We start from the raw sequence: 21,246 nt of genomic DNA on the forward strand, positions 1-21,246 counted from the left end.
CCCTTATGGTAGATGTTTGAGAGGTACAGGGCAGGATACTTAAGCCAGTGCTTATTCTTCCATGGCAGATGAGTCTCTTGTATTGCCAAAATATCTATATCTACTGCTTTAAGGTATTCCTCGAATCTGAGCCTCTTTTTCCAATCGTTCAAACCGTTAATATTTATGGAACCTATCTTGAGTTTAGGCATTTTCCTGGACCATCCCTTCCCAGCTTCTTAAACAACAAAATAACTTTCTTGAAACAAAATTACAACATTTCTTCATTTGTCCTTTTCGAATTGAATTTATATGTAATTGTGACACATCACAATTTAGAAATCTGAATGACCATTGAGTAGAATTGTGACTATAATAAGGAGTAAATGTGAATATATGGATCAAAAATAATTAGACATAGGTGCTATGTGCACAGAGAGTAGATATGAGTAAGTACTGATTGTTAGGGAACATCAATGCTTTCGAAGGAATATATTTTAATGTATATTTTATATATTTTTTGATTTAGATTGTTTTTAATAAAGGACCTATTGTCCTGAAGAAGGTGACCCGCGTTTTCACCGAAACGCTGCGTCAACATTTTTGTTCTTTTTTTAATTGTTCCATATATTATGTATTGTAAAGTTTTAATAAATTGTATACATTTTTAATGTAATAATGATGAAAAGATCAGATCTTGTGAAACAATAAATTTAATATAATAAATTATTCCTTTGTTAACTTTGCTCTGTTCACCCTAAAGAAAATAACTGGAGTTTTAAGATATATAGTACATAGGATTTGTAAATGTGTTACTTTGTTTTGGACTCCAAATCTGATTACACTGGCTATTAGAATAAAGAAAAGCAGAACGAGTAGGCTGCTGGTCATAACTTGACCTGGCATGTTCAAACAAGGAAAAGGGATCCATACGTATTTCTTGTTGATTATCAACCCATTCCCTTTTTCTATACAGAGGGTGTCTCCCAATATATTTTCTCAACATCTACATGGCACCCCATGTCGCCTGACAGCACAACCTCAACATCATCTCCTACGCCGACGACACCCAGCTAATCATCTCCCTCACTAAAGACCCTCACACCACCAAAACCAACCTCCATGAAGGAATGAAGGACGTTGCTGAATGGATGAAGAACAGCCGACTGAAGCTGAACTTAGACAAGACGGAGGTACTCATCCTCTGCCCCACCCCCTCAGCCTAGGAAGACTCCTGGTGGCCAACAACACTGGGAACAGCACCGACACCCACCGACCACGCACGCAACTTAGGGGTCATTCTCGACGCCACCCTCTCCATGACATGCAGGTCAACCCCGTCTCCTCCTGCTTCAACACCCTCTGAATGCTCTGCAGGATCTTCAAGTGGATCCCCACTGAAACGAGAAAAACAGTCACCCAGGCCCTCGTCACCAGCAGGCTGGACTATGGAAACGCCCTCTACGCAGGAACGTGGGCCAAGCTCCTGAGACGGCTGCAACGCATCCAGAACACCTCGGCACGCCTGATCCTCGACATCCCCCGCCGCAGCCACATCACCCCCCACCTGAGAGACTTGCACTGGCTCCCCGTCAACAAGAGGGTCACCTTCAAGCTCCTCCTCCACGCGCACAAAGCTCTCCACAACACCGGCACAGCATACCTCAACAGACGGCTCAGCTTCTACACTCCCAACAACAGCTCCGCTCCGTAGGCCTCGCCCTCGCCACAGTCCCCCGCATCCGAAGAATGACCGCCGCCGGCAGATCCTTCTCCCACCTCACCGCCAAGACCTGCAACACCATCCCCACAAAACTAAGGCAGACCCAAGACCTACTGGCCTTCAGAAGACTCCTTCAATCAGTAGCAGCACCCCTCTCCCCCCCCTCAACTCCCCCCCAGCGCCTTGAGACCCTAACGGGTATGTAGTGCGCTTTATTAGTGTATCGATTGCTTGAAAGCCTAAAAATACCCTTACCTATAAATATTGTGGAGAAGTGTGGCTCACTGGTTAGAGGAGGCAGACCCTGATGCAGAGGTCAGACCCGGGACCAGAGTTCAATTTCCGACGCGGCAGGGTCTTGAGCTCAAAATGTCCACGGACTTGATAATTCTCGCCTCGGTGCCTACTCGAATCATGGGTTCACACTCTGCAACTCTGGGCAATAGCTTGCCTAATCTCCACTACGGCCCTACCGCGATGAGATGCCTGGTCTTCACCTTGGGGATGCCCAGTAGGGGTTATCTCGCAGGGAAAGCCAGGACGGGTTCCCAAAGCAAGCGCTAAGAGACCTGTCGGTGATTTGGCTCTATATAAATCGAAATTAACATAACATATTTGCTATTTCAAATAAAATGGTGTCCTGAATACGATCTGCTGAATCCACGCACTGTTATTATTGAATTGCCTGCCAGTGATCAAGGGTTTTTTACTCGAAACGCGTTTGGCATGAAAAGATGAAGCGTGACAGTAACGCTGTGCCTGCAACCGCCTGTGGCAGCTGAGTGCTAAACTCTCCCGTGTGTGATGGCTTCAAGGGGGCAACTCTTTGGTTATATATATATATATATATATATATATATATATATATATATATATATATATATATATATATATATATATATATATATATATATATATATATTTACCTTAACTACACTTACCTTGTGTGGTATAAAGCATTTGCATGGTAATGGCATGCATGGTAAATGGAGCGTGGTAAAGGCTGTTTCCAGCTGTTATTGCTCCCTCCATCCTCCTGTCCACAACAAAAAGCTTTAAACAAAGCCAAATACCCCTCACATACCTTAGAACTATTTGGCTTTGTCAATGCTTTCCTAGATATACTGCACAGCAGCATAGGCTCCTATGCAACATGGCTTAAAGAGGGGAAAAAGCACTACGATGTAGTAAACGCTGACTGCGTCATAGCACTTTTTTCTTAATTTTAAGCCTGTGCTGCTGTGCAACATATCTAATAAAACATTGACAACGCCAGTAGATCTTGCTTGCATAGGCACAACCTATTGGCTTTGCCAGTGCTTGTTACTGTAGCCATGTACACGTCTTCAGGTTTGGACTGGGAAGCAAGTGGCTTCCATTAGTGAATGAGACAGCTAAAATAGTTGCCCACATTTGCAAATTAGGCCAGTTTTGAAAGTGTAAAGACATGCTGTTTAAGTGTTTAACAAAGTATGAAACACTTCATGCATTTGTGTTGACTGCAGGCAGTGCTGGTATTAATTTTAGGGAAATCAACAGTAAAAACCAGCCCACAAACAACCCAAAAAAAACTGTAAGACCAGCCTGATGGCCCTATAGACCAGTGAACCTGCGTTTCTCTCCTGCAGCCTGTTGACATGTTAATACACTTAACATTTTGTCAAGTCCTTTCAAGCAAACGGATCGAGCAAAAGGGCTTGTAATGGTGTTAAGTACATCAGCACATTTATTTAAAGAGCTGCCAAGTCACACTGCCAGCCTGAGGGGGCCCATCAGGATACTGAAGGGGCCCCAGCAAGATTTCTTTTAAACTGGAATCCCCTCTTGCAGTGCGCACATAAAGAGAAAACTCCCTTCCACTCTGCTTCATTCTTTTTAAATGAGCAGCTGGGGAAGTTTCTGTCTGTGCCGGTAATCCTTCAGAGGTGCCAAGCGGCTGCCACTTAACAGGGGAAGAATTTTGTTTTAAAAATTACTTACCTGCTCAGTCCTCTTAGGCCTATTGCAGAAGTAGGACGCTCCCAGACTCCCCTAGCCAGTCACAACGCTGCTGTCACCGGCATGAGAGCAGCATTGTGATACGTCTGAGCGCCGTGGTTTGGGACTTGGAGCATGTGCATGTTCTTCACCCAGGCTGTGCAATAGAGGCGAATGGAAAACATATTAAGTGCGCATGACTGTTTGGTCAGCCTAAGATGACCGGCTAAACCGTCACGCGCACTCAAGAGAGTGCCGACCACTCCTCCCCCTGCTCCGGTGACAGCCCAGCCCCTCCCGCCCCTACAATATAAAGCCAGGACAGAAAAATAACGTGATAATAACATTACGTTATTATCATGTTATTTTTCATTTTGAACTTTTCAAAGAGCAGTGAGGCAACGCTCAGGGGTGGGGAATTCCTATCTCCCGACGCCCGAAACATCTAGATTTCTTAGGAGGGTAAGAGGTTTTAATTAGTATTTTGTCCAAAGTACAAGTAGAGAGTCTTGTGGTAATTCGATACACTGCTGTTAAACCCCGTTGGTCACAGCCATGTTAATAAGTAGCTCTGAGCAGTTTATTGGCAGTAAGGGTCAATGCAAAAGCTGGGGCCTGCACTTTCATTTACCCAGCACAGAAGAACAACATGATAAAGCAGAGCTCAAAGTTGCAGCCAGCTCCTGTTCCTTTTATTTTCTTTGAGCATGGGACAAACATCGAGCTTCTGCAGCTCCAGTAGACTCATAGCACTGGCAGGTAAGAGGCTGCCTTATCTGCCTCTTGGCCCCTTGCTCTGACTTGAACTGTATGACCCATGCCTTTTAATCTCTGCTCCACTCTTGGGCCTCATAGGGCCCCAAGATCCCTGCTCATCTTCACATTTCAAAGTATTTTATTGAAAATAAATTTACAGTATAATACAAAGCAATGTCAAAAGAAGTTTCTTGGCAATGTTACAGATGCTGCTTGACTGTGGAGAAAGAAAGAGAGAGAGAAAGAAGGAGCAAGAGAGTGGGGGTGGGGGGGGGGGGAGGGTTAGCGTTCCAGGTGGGCGTCTAGTGCTGCCCACATTCCTCCTCTGGCGGTGTGATTCGCTGGATGGTGATTTGCGGTGATGTTGTCGGCCCCCCTCAGGAAGATTACCCAGTTGAACCATCGCTTGAACGTGGCTTTGCCAGTGTTTTTCCAGTTTGCTAAGATAGTTTTGGCGGCTGCCGCTAGCAAGAGGTCAACTAGGTCTCGGTTTTCTTTGGAGAAGAGTTCTGTGGCCATGCTTCAACTCACTTTGCTTTCCCTTCCCATGCAGCTCGTGCACCCCCTTCGTTGCACTTTGCCTTTCCTGTACACCTTATGTTTCACCCGGTGCCTAAACATGCTAACCCCACCCCACCACCCTCCACCGCCCTCTCTGACAGCCCTGACCCTCCTACCCTTGGCCTCTCATATCTTACGCTTCAAGGGCTTACATTAAAGCTCAAAAGTTTCTCCAAGAGGCTTTCATGCAGGCCTGAGGCCACCCCCATTTCTATCCTTGCACTAGGCCCTCATCTCACTATGTGCATGCACCAGGGGCATTTTGAACATACCGCCGTAGCAACTACAGCAGCTGTGGAGTTCTTGATGGGCCTCTTCAGTCTGCAGGTCCGCACACAAAGGCCCATAATGGAATAGAGAGGGGTGGGCGAATGAGTGATAGGGTGGATGAATAGATGCATGGATGAATGAATGAAAGGGTGGATGGGTAGATGCATGGATGAATAAGTGAAAGTGAATGATAGGTACATAAATTATTGAGTGAAAGGGTGGATGGATAGATGCATGGATGAATGGATGAATGAGTGAAAGGCTGGATGGATAGGTGCATGAATGAATGGGTGGAGTGAAAGGGTGGATGGATAGGTGCATAGATGCATGAGTGAAATGATGGATGTAAGGATGGATACGTGAAAGAATGGATGGATAAGTGCAAGGGTGAATGAAGAGATGGATGAGTGGATGGATGGGGTGAAAGTGGATGGCTGAATGAAAGGGTGGATTAACGGGTGAAAGATAGAGTAGATGAATGGATGGCTGGGTGGCTGGATGGATGGGTCGATGAATCAGTGGGTGGGTAGGTGGCTGGCTGGGTTGAAGGGTTGATGGATGGATGGATGGGTGGATAATTGAGTGTAAAGGTAGATGGAGGGATTAATGAAAGGGTGGATGGATATATGAGTGAAACAGAAGATGGATGGGGTGAAAGGGTGGATGGATGAGCGAAAACATAAATGGAGGAAGCGAAAGGGTGGAAGGATATACAAGTGAAAAGGAGGATGGATGGATGGATGGGTGAAAGGATGGATGGAGGGATGAGTGAAAGGGTGGATGAATATGAGCGAAAAGGAGGATGTGTGGGGTGAAAGGATGGATGGATGAGCAATAGGATGGATGCGTATAGATTTGGAGATGGAGGGATAAGTTTGAACAGTGGCTTCGTGAAAGCCCCACTTTAGCAGCTACTGTGGAGATGGAGCTCTTGATGGGCCTCTTCTGTCTGCAGCTCGATAGACAAAGGCTTGTAATTAATGTGAAAGGGCGGGTGTGAGTGAAAGGATGAATGGATAGATGTGTGGGTGAAAGGATGAGTGAGTGCAAGTGTGGCTGGCTAAATGGATGGATGAATGAGTGACAGGGATGGTTGAGTGACGGGGATGGTGGATGGACAAAGGATGTTATAATGAAGGAAAAGTTTAATGGATGGATGGGTTACAGGGTGTATGGATTAGGGAGCAAAAGGATGGATACGTGTAAAGGATAAATGGATGGATGAGTGGAAGGATGGATTGATGGATGAGTAGAAGGGTGGATGGATGAGTGAAAGGATGGATGGATAAGTGAAAGGGATGGTGGATAGATGGGTGGAGTGAAAGGGTGGCTGTATGGATGAGTAAAAGGATGGGTGGATGGCTGAAATGGTTAGGTTTTGAGATGGATGGGTAGGTTTGGATATGGATCAGCGGATGGACTGACAAATCAACAGATGGACGAACATATTGGTGAAAGGCTAATGGATGAAAGAATGAATGGATGACAATGTAAAGGTGAAATGCTAGATATCAGTGGGTGAAAGAATGAATGGGTAGATGCTTAGATGGAAGAGGCAGAGCAATTCGATAGAGGATTCCAATGATTTTATTCGCTCCCGCCTCCCAGCGGACCCTCCCTCCCGGCTCCCTTCTTATGACGCCCCGGAGCGACCGCGCAGCGGATGCACGCAGCGGGAGCACCGAATCAGCACCGAAGGTGCGCCAAAGGTAAGCCCGTCTGCGCCTGTCCGAGCCTGGACCGCGCCCAGCGCCAGAACCCCTGGTCCCCACCGCCGATGCAAGACTCCACGACAGACCTACGACGCCACCACTCTCAACGCACTCAATACCGGCCGGAATCCTGCCTGCTACCGAGCCACCCCGAGACGCACCAATGGACCCTTCGCCTGCAAAGCCTGCCGCTTCACCTGCCACCGGCCCTGCACCGCCCCCGCCGACTCCAACACTAACAGCAACCACTTGAAGTGCATCCTGCTGAACACCCGATCCGTCCACAGGCACGCCGTGGAACTCTGGGACCTGCTCGACGCTACTACACCGGACGTCGCCTTCCTCACCGAAACCTGGATGAACGCCTCCTCAGCGCCCGACATCGCCACAGCCCTCCCGGACGGATACAAGATCACCCGGAAGGACCGCGTCAACCAGACCGGAGGAGGTATCGCCATTGTACACAAGAACACCATCCGCATCTCGACTAACTCCGACGAAACCTTCTCCGCCGCCGAGCACCTGCACTTCCAGATACACACCGACCCCAAAACCACCCTCTGAGGCACCCTCATCTACAGACCACCGGGACCACGCATGCAGTTCAGCGAAGACATCGCAGACTTCATCAGCCCGCACGCCCTTCCCTCCGCCGACTACATCCTCCTAGGGGACCTCAACTTCCACCTGGAGAACAACAACGACAGAAACACCACCGCCCTGCTGGACAACCTCGCCAACCTCGGACTCAAGCAACTGGTGGACACCCCCACCCACTACGCCGGACACACGCTTGACCCTGTCTTCACATCCAGCAAGCACGTCTCCTTCAGCCACGCCACCGGACTCCAGTGGACAGACCACAGCTGCGTCCACTTCAGCTTCAGTAGAACTACGACCCACCTCAATCCACAACGGGTCCCCCGCCGCAGCTGGAACAAGATCACCACCGAGCAACTCACCGCCTCCCTCAGCCAGAACACTCCCACCAGCACAACGGACCCCAACGTAGCAGCCAGCAACCTCACCAAATGGCTGACCGCCTGCGCCGATGACCTCGCACCACTCAAGAACCCTCCCAGCAGACCCTGAAGCAAGAAAACCCCCTGGTTCACCGACGAACTCAAGGAATCCAAGAAGAACTGCCGCACCCTCGAGAAAGCCTGGCGGCTCAACCGCACCACAGACAACTGGACTGCCCTCAAGCACGCCACCCGCAAACACCATCAACTGATCCGCGCCACCAAGAAGACGGCACTCAAAGAACGAATGGACAACAACGCCCACGACAGCAAAGAACTCTTCAGCATCGTCAAAGAGTTCTCCAACCCCAGCGCCGGAACCAACGACATCACTCCCACGCAAGACCTCTGCGACTCCCTCGCCTCGTTCTTCCACCGCAAGATCGCCGACATACACAACAGCTTCGACTCACAGACCACGCACCCTACCACCGAACCAACACCCGCCACCACTACCCTCTGCAACTGGACCCCGATCAGCACCGAAGACACCACCCACACGATGAACTCCATCCACTCCGGATCACCAACCGACCCCTGCCCACACCACGTCTTCAACAAAGCCGCCGCCACCATCGCACCCCATCTCCGAGACACCATCAACTCCTCCTTCCACACCGCCACCTTCCCGGAGAGCTGGAAGCACGCCGAGCTGACCGCCCTCCTGAAGAAACCAACAGCGGACCCCACCGACCTCAAGAACTACCGTCCCATCTCGCTCCTTCCTTTCCTGGCCAAAGTCATCGAGAAGACTGTCAACATACAGCTTGCCGCCTTCCTCGAGACAAACGGATTCCTCGACCACTCGCAGTCCGGATTTCGGGCCAACCACAGCACCAAGACCGCCCTGATCGCAGCCACTGACGACATCAGAACCCTGATTGACAACGGGGAAACAGCGGCCCTCATCCTTCTGGACCTCTCCGCAGCGTTCGACACAGTCTGCCACCGAACCCTAGTGAAACGCCTCAGCAACATCGGAATCCGAGAGAAAGCGCTGGAATGGATCACCTCGTTCCTCACCGGAAGAACCCAGAGAGTCCGCCTCCCTCCGTTCAGATCCGAGGCCACCGAAGTCATCTGCGGCGTACCACAAGGATCTTCTCTCAGCCCGACCCTCTTCAACGTCTACATGAGCCCCCTCGCAGCCATCGCACGCCAACACAACCTCAACATCATCTCCTACGCCGACGACACCCAGCTGATCCTCTCCCTCACCAACGATCCCACCACCGCCAGAGCCAACCTACACAAAGGGATGAAAGACGTCGCCGACTGGATGAGAAACAGCCGTCTTAAACTGAACTCAGACAAGACGGAAGTCCTCATCCTGGGATCTTCACCCTCCGCCTGGGACGACTCCTGGTGGCCCCCGGCCCTGGGCACCGCCCCCAAACCTACAGACCACGCACGCAACCTGGGCTTCATCCTGGACTCCTCCCTGTCAATGACCAGACAAGTCAACGCCGTTTCTTCCTCGTGCTTCAACACCCTGCGCATGCTCCGTAAGATCTTCAGATGGATCCCCACTGAAACCAGGAAGACCGTCACCAAGGCACTCGTCACCAGCCGACTGGATTACGGGAACGCCCTCTACGCCGGAACCACAGCCAAACTCCAGAGAAGACTCCAACGAATCCAGAACGCCTCCGCACGACTCATCCTGGACATCCCCCGACACAGCCACATCACCGGACACCTGAGAGAACTGCACTGGCTCCCCGTCAGCAAGAGAATCACGTTCAGACTCCTCACCCACGCACACAAGGCCCTACACGACCTGGGACCCAAGTACCTCAACGACCGAATGACCTTCTACACGCCCACGCGCCAGCTACGATCTACCAGCCACGCACTCGCCACCGTACCTCGCATCCGCAGAACCACCGCCGGAGGAAGATCCTTCTCCTACCTGGCAGCCAAGACCTGGAACTCCCTCCCCACTCACCTGCGACGTACCCAAGACCATCTCTCCTTCAGGAGGCAACTCAAGACCTGGCTGTTCGAGCAGTGACACAACCCTCTCCCCCAGCGCCTTGAGACCCTCCCGGGTGAGTAGCGCGCTTTATAAATGCCATGATTGATTGATTGATTGATTGCTTTGTGGCATAAGAGCTTTGGATCAAAGTGGGAAATATTTTAATTTTCTGGTTACTCACTTGGTCTGCTCTATGCTCCTTTCTCTACCTGGGGATTATCAGGTAGGCGTGGTGCTGTTTGCCAGCATGTTCTTACTAGACAGCCAGTATTTGTTCGCATAAAGGCCACATTGCCATAGAAATTCCTAGCACTGAACAAAACTACTTTGTAAAAGAGCAAAATGATGTCACACACAATGAAGCCAGCCGTTAGATAGGAAGAGAAAGCATTTTAATAAAAACAAAAGGTCTTGGTTAACTCAGATTGAATTAGGTGCTCAAATGTTAAAGAAAGTCACAAAAGTGCACCCATGATACATGCCCTTATATTAATGCAGATTTACGTTTATCATGAATTCACATGAATTTCCGAAAGTAGGCCAGGAAACCGTAATCCTAGAAAATATTTGTGAATTGCATTTTAGCATGAGCAAAGATGAATGTGCCCCAGTGGTAGTCTGTTGAGTGTTTACAAGTTCACTTTTTCTCCAACCCCATTTTTCCCAGCCCTGGAAGAAACTTTAATTCTGCTGTTGTCAGGGGTAAATTTCCAACCTTCCTCAGTATGGGAAAAGATTACAGAAGAGCTGGTGAAAAACCCCCAAAAGTCAAATCCTTCTATAGTATTAGCCTGAAATTAACCAGAAGGGCTATTATCAGAGCTATAATGAGAGTGCTGCCATTATTTTATAATGAGATTGCTGCCATTATTTTACGGCGCACTACGTGGCACCAAAGGGACAAGTGGATTTTCTCACAGGACAAGTAGATTTATGAAGCTACTTGTCCCATGGACAAGTACATATTTCATTAAATTCCACACCCGTGGACGCTCCTCCGCCATTGCAGAGAAGCCGTCGCTGTGTGACAATGTAGGGTGCGCGCACAATCACCTTACAGGGAGCATAACTTATGATGTGAAGATAAGCCAGCGTACCCTGAACTGAACGCAATAAACAGGCTATCCTTACGGATATCCTCATGGCATTATAAGCCAAAATAAAGTCCAGACTACTCTTAGGAGGATGGGTGCTACATTATGTAGTCATAGTCATAGCCATAGTCATAGCCAGTACAACCTGAACATCATCTCCTACGCCGAGGACACACAGCTCATCCTCACCCTCACCAAGGACCCGCATACACTGCTCACCTTCAGAAGACTCCTCAAGACCTGGCTCTTCAAGCGGTAGCAGCACCCCCTCCCCTCAGCGCCTTGAGACCATCACGGGTGAGTAGTGCGCTTAACAAAATCACTGATCGATTGATTGATTGATAGTGGAAAACAAATTATGGGCATAATTCCACTTAATTTTAGGTTTTGAAACAATATTTTTAAAGAAGAAACCTTAACCCCCCACCCCCAAATATAGCTTGTGCTGCGCATATATAAGCCAAAGCAATTGAGAATGAAATCTAAAAACATTGAATAAGCATGTATGGCAGTTAAAGGGTGTGTGATGTCAATGCTGAAGCTCTTAGCATTTTGGTGAATCGAGGCCAGTGGTTGAAGGGGGTGGGAGCTAGTGGGAACAACATTCCTAATAATTTTTAACTTTTCAAATCAGTTTCTTTTCTTTAAGTTAAAAAATAACCATCCCTGATTGGTTAATGTTTCCCTAGAGGTGCTCCAACTGAAAGGGAAGGGAGGGGGGTCTCCTGTACAGGAGTCTGCTATCTGAACAAAATGTAAATGTGTGCACCTGGTTAATCATCAAGTCCAAACACTGATTAGGGGTCAGTATACGTTGGAACAGATGGAGTTATATGAGGCTTCCTGGTGACAAACGTATTTTGTTTGTACGTTTTGTAATGTAAAGGTGATAGCAGCTGAATTCTGTAGTGCGTGCTTCTAATGGAAACTTACGAAAAGAGGTTTGAGTAGGTACCGCCTAACATATCAATAAAAATATATATTTTGAAAGCACTTGTTTTATGTTAAACTCTAAATGTCATTGCACATCTATCTGATATTGTGTATAATTTTAAAATAATGACATGGGTATTTCACAGCACTATAAATACATGCTACTATTCCCCACTGAGACAAACAGGATTCAGGTATGTGACTGTCTGGTCTCACATAGAGACATCTAGAGTAATCACATTAACCTACTGAGCTTTCATAACACAAGAGTATATTTCTTCTCATTAAATATGCATGTATTTCTCATTTAAATATGAATGCATTGTATATCTATATTCAGGGCCAGACTGGGGAACCAAAGGAAGCCCTGGAAAAAATGCTCAAACATAAGGTGTATTTGTAAAGCGCACGTTCGCCCAAGGGTATCTTGGTGCTGAATAACAGCTGTTTATTGTTACCCTACTCAATGGTACTCAAACCAGCCCGCTCCCTTCCTCTCCTCATGCTATCGCTGTATTTTCAGCCATCCCTTCACTCTCTTTCCTATCCCTCTCTGATCACTTTCTCTCTACCTTCCCCCTCACTCTCTCTTGAAGCCATCGCATGCCAGCTGCAATGGACCACGGTCACCATGAGGTGGGGAAACTGAAAGGCACCAGGACAGGTCTGGAATTTCAAAACCAGCTTCCAAGGGCTCCAACCAGCGAGGGGAATGCCCGGCGGAATAAAAGGTCTGTCCAGCCCGGCCTATATTTACCTGGAGGCGAAAGGCCAACAAGATAGTTGCGCAATGGTTGCACAATACTGTGCTCTTTCCCGCCATGTCTCTGGCCCCGCCCCCACTCAGCTCCAGTTGGAATTTCAGTGCTGCACTTGTATCACCGATCCATATCTATGCTGGGAAGGTTCGTTTTTCATAAGCAAACTGGAATTAAAAAAAAATACTAAAACACTGCCGTGCTAAAGGGAATACATAGCTGGACTGCCCTACAAATGCAAGGCGGTCTAGAAGCCACGTCTCGATCTTTGCTTTAAAATGTGAGTGCGTAGCAGTACGTGCTGCATATTTTACTCAGCAGTTTTCTAAAGCGCGGAATCGACCTCAAGGTATTGGAGCGCTTTACACACACACCGGTTACATTATCCATGGACTCATTAATTATTATTTTTTATTAATAAGGCAATGTAAATGATTTGCCCAGAATGTTGAGCCAAAGCCGAGACTCGTGCCTGGTTCTCGAGTTCCATAATCGGCAGCTCCAGCCGTTACACCACACCCTCGCGTGACAAGGGTACGAGAATTCTATAGGGTGCCAAATCTTATACAGCATCCGGAACTGCGGGCCAACAAATAAACCCAAATCCAGGTAAACCTTTATAGGTGAAAAGCTCAGCACCCAATAACATGTCCGGAAGAGCCGCATTAAAGGGAAGCACAACGCCTGCCCTGTCTCGTTCTTGTACTTTGTGCGCTGCAATGTACCGTTTGCTACCTCTTGTATTTTGTTTGCTCACAGTTGTCATTTTTGCCTCATGTAACTTAACGTTTGCTTTTGTAATTTGTTCCCTTGTAATTTTCTCCTCATGTATCAGTACTGCTCCTATTGTGAAGCGCCCTGACACCTTCGGGTAAAGTCCGCACTATATAAATACGCATAAAATAAATAAATAAATAAAAATACTCACGTTGTGTGGGTCATGGCGTACGGCGATCCGACTGAAGGGACAACAACGGCTGACTGAGTGCGGCGGGGTCCTCCCGGATTTCCTCTAACGCTGTTCTTGCCTTTCAACCTCCTGTTCCACCAAACTGTTCGGACGTATGAGGAGTTCTCGGCAGACCTCGGGTTTTATTTTATTGGGTACTTTCGGTTTTGTTTTTACTTGGCTGCGTGAGTGGGAGACTCCTGATCATCACATGATTGTTGCGGTCTGATCTGTGTTTACATCACGCGCAGCGCCTGGTGACTGTACTCTTACAGGAACAGCAGTAAAGAACAATAATCAAACATTCTTTCACTTATTTCTGAGTAGTTCAGATAACGGCGCTTTCGTTTTCGATTTTCCTTTCGATTTATTTTCTTGCCGTATTTTCTTCGTTTGTTTTCGAGTGACCCTGCTTCCTGTTTACCTCCAAAGCCTATCGTCTTTCATCGACTCCACGTTCAGTTTTCTCCCTCGTCGTCCATACAGGGCAGCAATTGGTTAGGCGGGGTGGAGGGAGGAAGGCTGGGGATTGGGGGGAGAAGGAGGGCAGGGGTAGCTTCAGGTTGGCGGGATGGGGACTTGGAGTGTGAAACAACCAAATACAAGTTTGTTAAATCCGGTTCATTAATAAGAAGAGAAGTCCAATTGATCGCGCAAGAAATCACTGTCCACACTTCTTTAAGGAGCAAGAAAGGCCACTTTATTTTAAGACAGGTGCATCATAAATTTCTTGACCACATTCATTATTTATTTATTTCATAAATTCAGCTCTACAGTAAGCCTAAACATCCTAACTACCAGAAACCCGAAACTAACTCTTGACTACTACCCCTAGTATTACCCAACGAGCTACCCTTCAGGATGGCCAACCCGCTCCAGGCTGCCCACCCCACTAGCAAAAACCGCCTCCTAAAAGAACAAAGACACCTGTCCTAACAGTGGCAAAGCCCTAAGACCCGAGCAGCGCCTAGAGCACCGCAAAATAAAAAAAAAAAAAAAAAAAACCCCAAACTAAAGGAATAAAGGGAGGGTGGGTGGGGCAAAACAAAACCTCCCTTCCCTTGCCTCCCGCTACGCAGTTCCCAACCGCCACCTGACTTCCCCTTATCTAGCCCCCTAATCAACCCCACCTGCTTCCCTGATTCTCGCGCGAACGCACCCAGGGAAAGACCAGCTCGCGCCTGGCTCTCCCTGGGTCCCCCCTCGCGCAAGAAATCACTGTCCACACTTCTTTAAGGAGCAAGAAAGGCCACTTTATTTTAAGACAGGTGCATCATAAATTTCTTGACCACATTCATTATTTATTTATTTCATAAATTCAACTCTACAGTAAGCCTAAACATCCTAACTACCAGAAACCCGAAACTAACTCTTGACTACTACCCCTAGTATTACCCAACGAGCTACCCTTCAGGATGGCCAACCCGCTCCAGGCTGCCCACCCCACTAGCAAAAACCGCCACCCAGGAAAACCTTTAGCGTTTTCCTGCCCCACCTAAAAGCGGAAGGGAAGGAGCACACCACAACTGCACCTGAAGAACTTTGCTAATCAAATCCCTGAGCTCCAGAAGGTAAAAGGAAATGCCCAATGAAGACAGATGGACACCGTCCTCACAGAATAAATGCGGTTCTGAAACTTTTAAATGGTAATGATCCAAACTGTATATACATAAATGGTGACAAAAAAGTTGCATTGTTCTATTCACTTTGCGTCGTGCCTTTTCCAGGGCGGAATGGCTCCTCGCCCCTTGCCATTGCAAACGAGGCACAAACTCAGTCCATATCAGCATGGTGCTCACCCATGTGGTCTTGATGACTTCCAGGTCTTGTTTCATTAATTTTAACAAAGTCAAACCAGAGAGAGAAACTAAGTCGTTTTCCCCAAGATGCAGCACCAGTAGATCCGGAGGGCCCCCCAAACACTGCGAAACCAAAGAAGCCAAGGCGGGGAAAAGACCACCCCAGCGCATGCCCCCCGTGCCATGCCAGGAGACTTCATGCGTCAGGCTGTTTAAACCAAGTGATCTCCCACAAAGCTGACTTGCAGCGGCTACAGCAGCCCGTTTAACAAAAGAGTGCCCCAGTATCCACACCCTCCTTTTGGATCCAGCGACTGAGGGCCAAGGACCTAGGAGAAAAAGAAATGTTAGACAAGCAAAAGGCGGACTATTTTCTCACATACTTTTCACAACATTTGGAGCGCCAACGTCCAATACGTCGAATTTGGGACCAATCCCACCCCAACCTAGCGGCCTCCGTCGCCGCCCCAATCCTGAATGAATGGGTACCAAATTGAGAAGGATCCCTCCCCAGGCCCAACAAAACCTTGCGTAATACAGCCAACAATTGAGGTGCAACTATAGGGCTACCATCAGCATGACAAAAAATCGTCCCCGGGGTAAAATGGGGAGAGGACACAAAAACCTCCCATTCCCCCACCGGGCAGCATGCAGAGACACCACTCCTACCCAGGAACACCCACTTACCCCTCCCCATCTGATCAGTTTTGGACATCCGCAGCCACAGCCGCACTCTGTCATGTTCCAACACCACCTCACTGCTGGTCATACCCACTCTACCCCGCAAACCCAGCAGTTCAGAGGCCCGAAATGCCCCAAAGAATAACCAGACAAAGCACAAACGAAATTTGTGACACTCAAAAGCATCATGGCAGCACACCTCCAATTGTGGTAAAAGCAACTGAAGCAAATCAAAAGTCACAGGCTGCCGAAGCTGCTGACCACCAGCCCGAAGCCTGCCCAAACCTTTCAGTACTTTACGAACCAACACCCCCCCAACAGGATCCCTCCCCCACCAAAGCTGCCCATAAAAAGAAACCCCAGCCAACTTGCCAGAAATGGTTGTGTGAGAGAGGCCTTTGTCCGCTAAATGTAAAACAAACTGTAATAGGAATTGTTCATCAGATAACCCGGCCCTGACCGGCCCCGCCATCTCCTCACCAAACTGCAGAAACTCATGCCAGGCCTTCACATAACCCCGCAGTGTGGAGTCAGCCACTGAATTTTCGACCAAATGATGGACCCTCAATCCCCCAGGTCCCATACGTACTGTGGGATCGCCGTTGGTTCCAGGTCCGCCCCAGGAGCCAATTTGCGGAATTCGGACCACTGAAAGCGAGACAAAGAATCAGCGATACAATTAGAGGTTCCAGGAACATGCCGAGCTTTAAAGACAATATTCAGTTGTAAACACCGCAACATGAATGCGCACAGGAGCCTCAAAACACGCAAGTCACGAGCCTTTTGGTTGTTAACAAGGTGAACTACTGCCATATTGTCCACATGGAACAAGACTGAGCGATTCTGAAATTCCTCCCCCCAGATACACAAAGCAACCAGCAGCGGGAAGAGCTCCAAAAACGCAATGCTGCGACCCTGTTCCTTCCAGTGCACAGGCCAGCCAGCCGCGCACCAACGACCTTCCCAAAATATACCGAATCCGTGAGCTCCCGCCGCATCCGTGAACAACTGCACTTGCCACACCATGTCCTCGTCCACAAAAAACAAGGACACGCCATTGAAATCTTGCAGGAAACGGAGCCAGACAGTCAAATCGGCACGTACAGCGGTTGTAATGCGCACCCGATGATGAGGAAGGCTGGCGCCGGACATCGAAAGGCCCAGACGTCTACAAAACGTCCTACCCGCCCGAACAACCCGGCAAGCAAAATTGAGGTACCCCAAAAGCTTCTGGACGGTCCGCAAAACTACTTTCCGCTCCCCCAACACCAGTCGGATGAAATCAGACATTTCTCGCACTTTAGCCGCAGGCAATCTCGCCATCATAGTCAAGGTATCAATTTCGATCCCTAAGAAAGTCAGTGATGTACAGGGACCTTCGGTCTTATCCGGCGCCAAAGGAACGCCCAATTCCTCGGTCAGAGCCTGAAAGATTGCTAAAGCCGACTGACACTGCCCAGAGTGACCCTCACCAATGAAAAGAAAGTCATCAAGGTAATGGCAGACCAAGACGTGGCCGCTGACAAAAGTGAAGCGCCACTGCAGAAATGTACTGAAGGTCTCAAAGAGGGAACATGACACTGAGCAGCCCATGGGCAATACCTTATCAACGTAGAAACAACCATCAAAATGCATGCCCAAGAGACTAAAATCCCAAGGATGGATGGGCAGGAGCCGAAAAGCCGACTGAATGTCACTCTTTGCCAGCAAAGCCCCAACACCTGCCGTGCGAACCAGCCGCAAGGCATCATCCACGGAAGCATAAGTGACAGTTGAGTCAGCTGAGTCAATAAAATCGTTAATGGATGCACCCTCGGGCCAAGACAGGTGATGGATAAGGCGAAACTCCCCCACCGCCTTTTTTGGTACCACCCCCAGCGGAGAGATGATCAAGTCAGGGAGAGGGCAACTCAGAAAAGGACCAGCAATCCGACCCGCCGCAAGTTCGGCATCCAGCTTCTTCCGCACAACCTGAGGGCTCTCCTTCGCATACTTCAGATTGTCAGACCACCGACCCACCCTGGGACCCTGATACCCAATCCGGAACCCAACTCTGAAACCCCAAGACAAAATCTTAGCAGCCTCAAAATCGGGATAATCCACCAACCATAAATCCAGAACATCCTGCTTAATAGGAGTAGGAGCCCTTATGTACAAAGTGCTGGGGTTGTCCCCTGCCCCCTGAACCCCTCTCTTGATCTCCAAAGCGCTGTCCGGGAAAACACTGGGTGAGCGCATGTCGCCCCCCACACTGCGTACACTCATGCTTATATCTGCAAGCTGGTCGGTTACAGGAACCCCTGTTAAAATGCCAGCACGTGCCAGAGGAGGATGACTGTCCTCTGCCCCACACCCCCGCCCCAGCAAGAGCGGGGCGAAATGGAAAGGGCCGATAGTGCACCGGTTGCCCGCTAGCCGTGTGGGTCGTAGCGGGCGGGTGAGCCGATGCCATCCACTGTAGCCACAATTCCGCATCAACCTCACCCCATGAACGCTCAGGAAAAACACTCATACGGGCCCGGAACTCCTCATCGTACGACAACCATGCAAAGCCTCCAAAATAACTGTGAGCTTTACGTATGACATCAGCATATTTAAACATGTCTACCGCCTTACCCGGATGACGTTGACAATAAACGCTGGCATAAATTAGAAAGGCCGAAGTCCAGTTCTCGATCGACTTCGGGACTCGAGGCCTCAGAGCCAATTCTAATTCCTCCTCCTTCGACCCTTCCTTAGCTTGGACATCTCTATGGAGAAGCCGAAACACATCCACAAATTCACCAGACCAGATGTGATTTTTCGTTTTCTCGGACAAATGGGACCCCAAAGGCATCCCCACCCCAGAATAAGGCAGTTTTTTAGGCAGGATACTATCCTCCGTAACAGGTGTGGTAGCAGCCACCCCACTCCCCACTGTAGAAACTTCCTTTGAAGATTGCACACTAGAAACAGTCGAAATCACCGGCCGCTCAAGCCTCGGTGCCAGAGCGACTCGCTCACCAACAACCCCATCACCCGTACCAATTGATCTTGTACTCTTAACAGGGAGACTCTCCCTTGGTTTCCACACGGCCCACCACCCATCCTTACCTCTTGGCAACTGCGCCAACTGCTGTTGAACATCAACACGATCCCCTTGAGAAGGTCCAGTCCTCACTGCCTCTCGTACCGCTGCATGGTCCGCACGAGACTCCTGCAAAATACGAGAAACAGGGGGTTGCCCCAGCCCGCCCCTCCGGGCCCGTGCTGCCAAAAGCCCAACATCTTTATCTCTCAATTCCCCTTCTTCCAAATCATCATCATGTAAATTCGCATAGAAAGCTTCGTCAGAAAATGAAACTTGTGTACTGCCACTTGGCAGAGCCCCATCACCAATTCCCCCATCATAAAACTGCCAGTCAATGTCCTGAAAGCTGCGCTCACGCAAAACTGCAGAAGAGATATCCGCTCCAGATAACTCCCCCGTGAGCCCACCACTGGAAACAGCCGTAGGGACAGTTCCGGGGCCCGTAGAACCAGCCAACAGCCGCCCAGCCGGAGGCACAGCTTGAAAACTGCGGCCGCTCAAGCCAGACAATGAAGAATCAGCAAAACCACCCCCCCCCCCCACAGCGGCAATGCAAGCACCCCTCGAGGACCTAACAACCGACGCCAAACCAGAGCCACCACCCGACCCAGTCGCAGACCCACCCTGGTGGACACCTGGCTGCCCCCGCGGAACCGGGAACAGTGCCTGGCTATGAACAGGAGGCGCCCCCCTTTGATCCAAACCCAACCCGCCAGGAGCCAGGGGCTGCAGGGGCGCAGTGTGGGGGCCAGCCGCACCAGGGGCCATGGACCTGGTGGCCGGGGGGGGCGGAGTGTGGGGCACAGCACCTGCGGTGTCCAAACCAGTGGCCGGGGTAGGAGCCCCAGTGGGGGAAAACACAGGCAGCGCAGCAGTGGGGGGCCCAAAGTCGGCACATCCCTGAAGCGAGGCACCATGAATAAGGAGGGGGGCTGAGCCAGGCACCGGTGTGGCAGGGGAGAGGAGATAGCACTGCCCATTGACCCATAGGTAAGGGGAAACCCCATCCGGCAAAACAGACACTGAAGGTGAGGTGTCCGTATAAACATCAGCAGGGAAAGGAGACCGAGCATGTCCCTTTAAATCCAGGCTCCGCCCCCGCTTCGCTGTAGGACCCGCCGGGGGCTTCCCAGACTTCCCGGCAGCAAGACCGCTCGCACGCTGAGCCTGCCGGCCCACAGAGCGCCCCGCCTCCCCCCGGGCGCCCCGCGCAAACCAGCACTCAGTAACTGTAAAACACATACCTGCTGGAGGGCGCCCGGGACACTCGGCGGGGGCTCCACAGCTGCGGGAAGCGGGACCTGCATGGACACAGCCGCCGGCATGGCCGCATCGCCGTCTTCCTCCTCCGCTGAGCCTGGGGACATGCATGCCGACACCGCCCTGGACACACCCTCCGCAGCCTTGCGAGGGTGGCGGGACAGCCCGACCCACGCCTCCGCTGGCACTCCGGGCCGCAGCAGGTCCTCTCGCCCGGCCTCGCAGAGAGTCTGCACGGCCCTCCGCACCTCCGCCACCTCCTCCATGGTCCCAACTTCACAAGGTAAACCGCGCGCCGCAAAACAAAACCTCCCTTCCCTTGCCTCCCGCTACGCAGTTCCCAACCGCCACCTGACTTCCCCTTATCTAGCCCCCTAATCAACCCCACCTGCTTCCCTGATTCTCGCGCGAACGCACCCAGGGAAAGCCCAGCTCGCGCCTGGCTCTCCCTGGGTCCCCCCTAGAAGGAAGTCTTCTTTATTATTAATTCCATTATAGCATCAACCAAGAACAGCAGCCTGGGACAGAGGTCTGGCGTAACTGCCAAGCCACGAATCCAGAACACAGAATCCCCCATCAACAATCTAAATACCAAAGAGACAGACTAAGGAGATAGGCTGTCAACAATGAACCATAAAATATAACACACCTCCCCCCTTTCCAAAAACAAAGGCAACAAAATAATTAAAAAAAACATTATTGAATATAATCTTTAAGATAAGTG

The 21,246-nt window shown here is 49.8% G+C and overlaps 1 protein-coding gene across 2 annotated transcripts in view; it reads right to left on the reverse strand.

Annotated features, from left to right (window-relative positions):
• Positions 1-13,862, reverse strand: part of TMEM140 (transmembrane protein 140) — a 135,186-nt gene extending 121,324 nt beyond the window's left edge. Inside the window, exon 1 of one of the 2 annotated variants that reach the window (XM_086953006.1) lies at positions 13,692-13,862. The gene's annotated coding sequence lies outside the window, so the exon portion shown is untranslated. The remainder of the gene's footprint in view (positions 1-13,691) is intronic. The other variant, XM_086953005.1, reaches the window with a different exon arrangement.
• Positions 13,863-21,246: the final 7,384 nt, after the last annotated feature.

This window comes from Lissotriton vulgaris, chromosome 1_2 (genome assembly GCF_964263255.1).
Source record: "Lissotriton vulgaris chromosome 1_2, aLisVul1.2, whole genome shotgun sequence".
Taxonomy (NCBI): Eukaryota; Metazoa; Chordata; class Amphibia; order Caudata; family Salamandridae; genus Lissotriton; species Lissotriton vulgaris.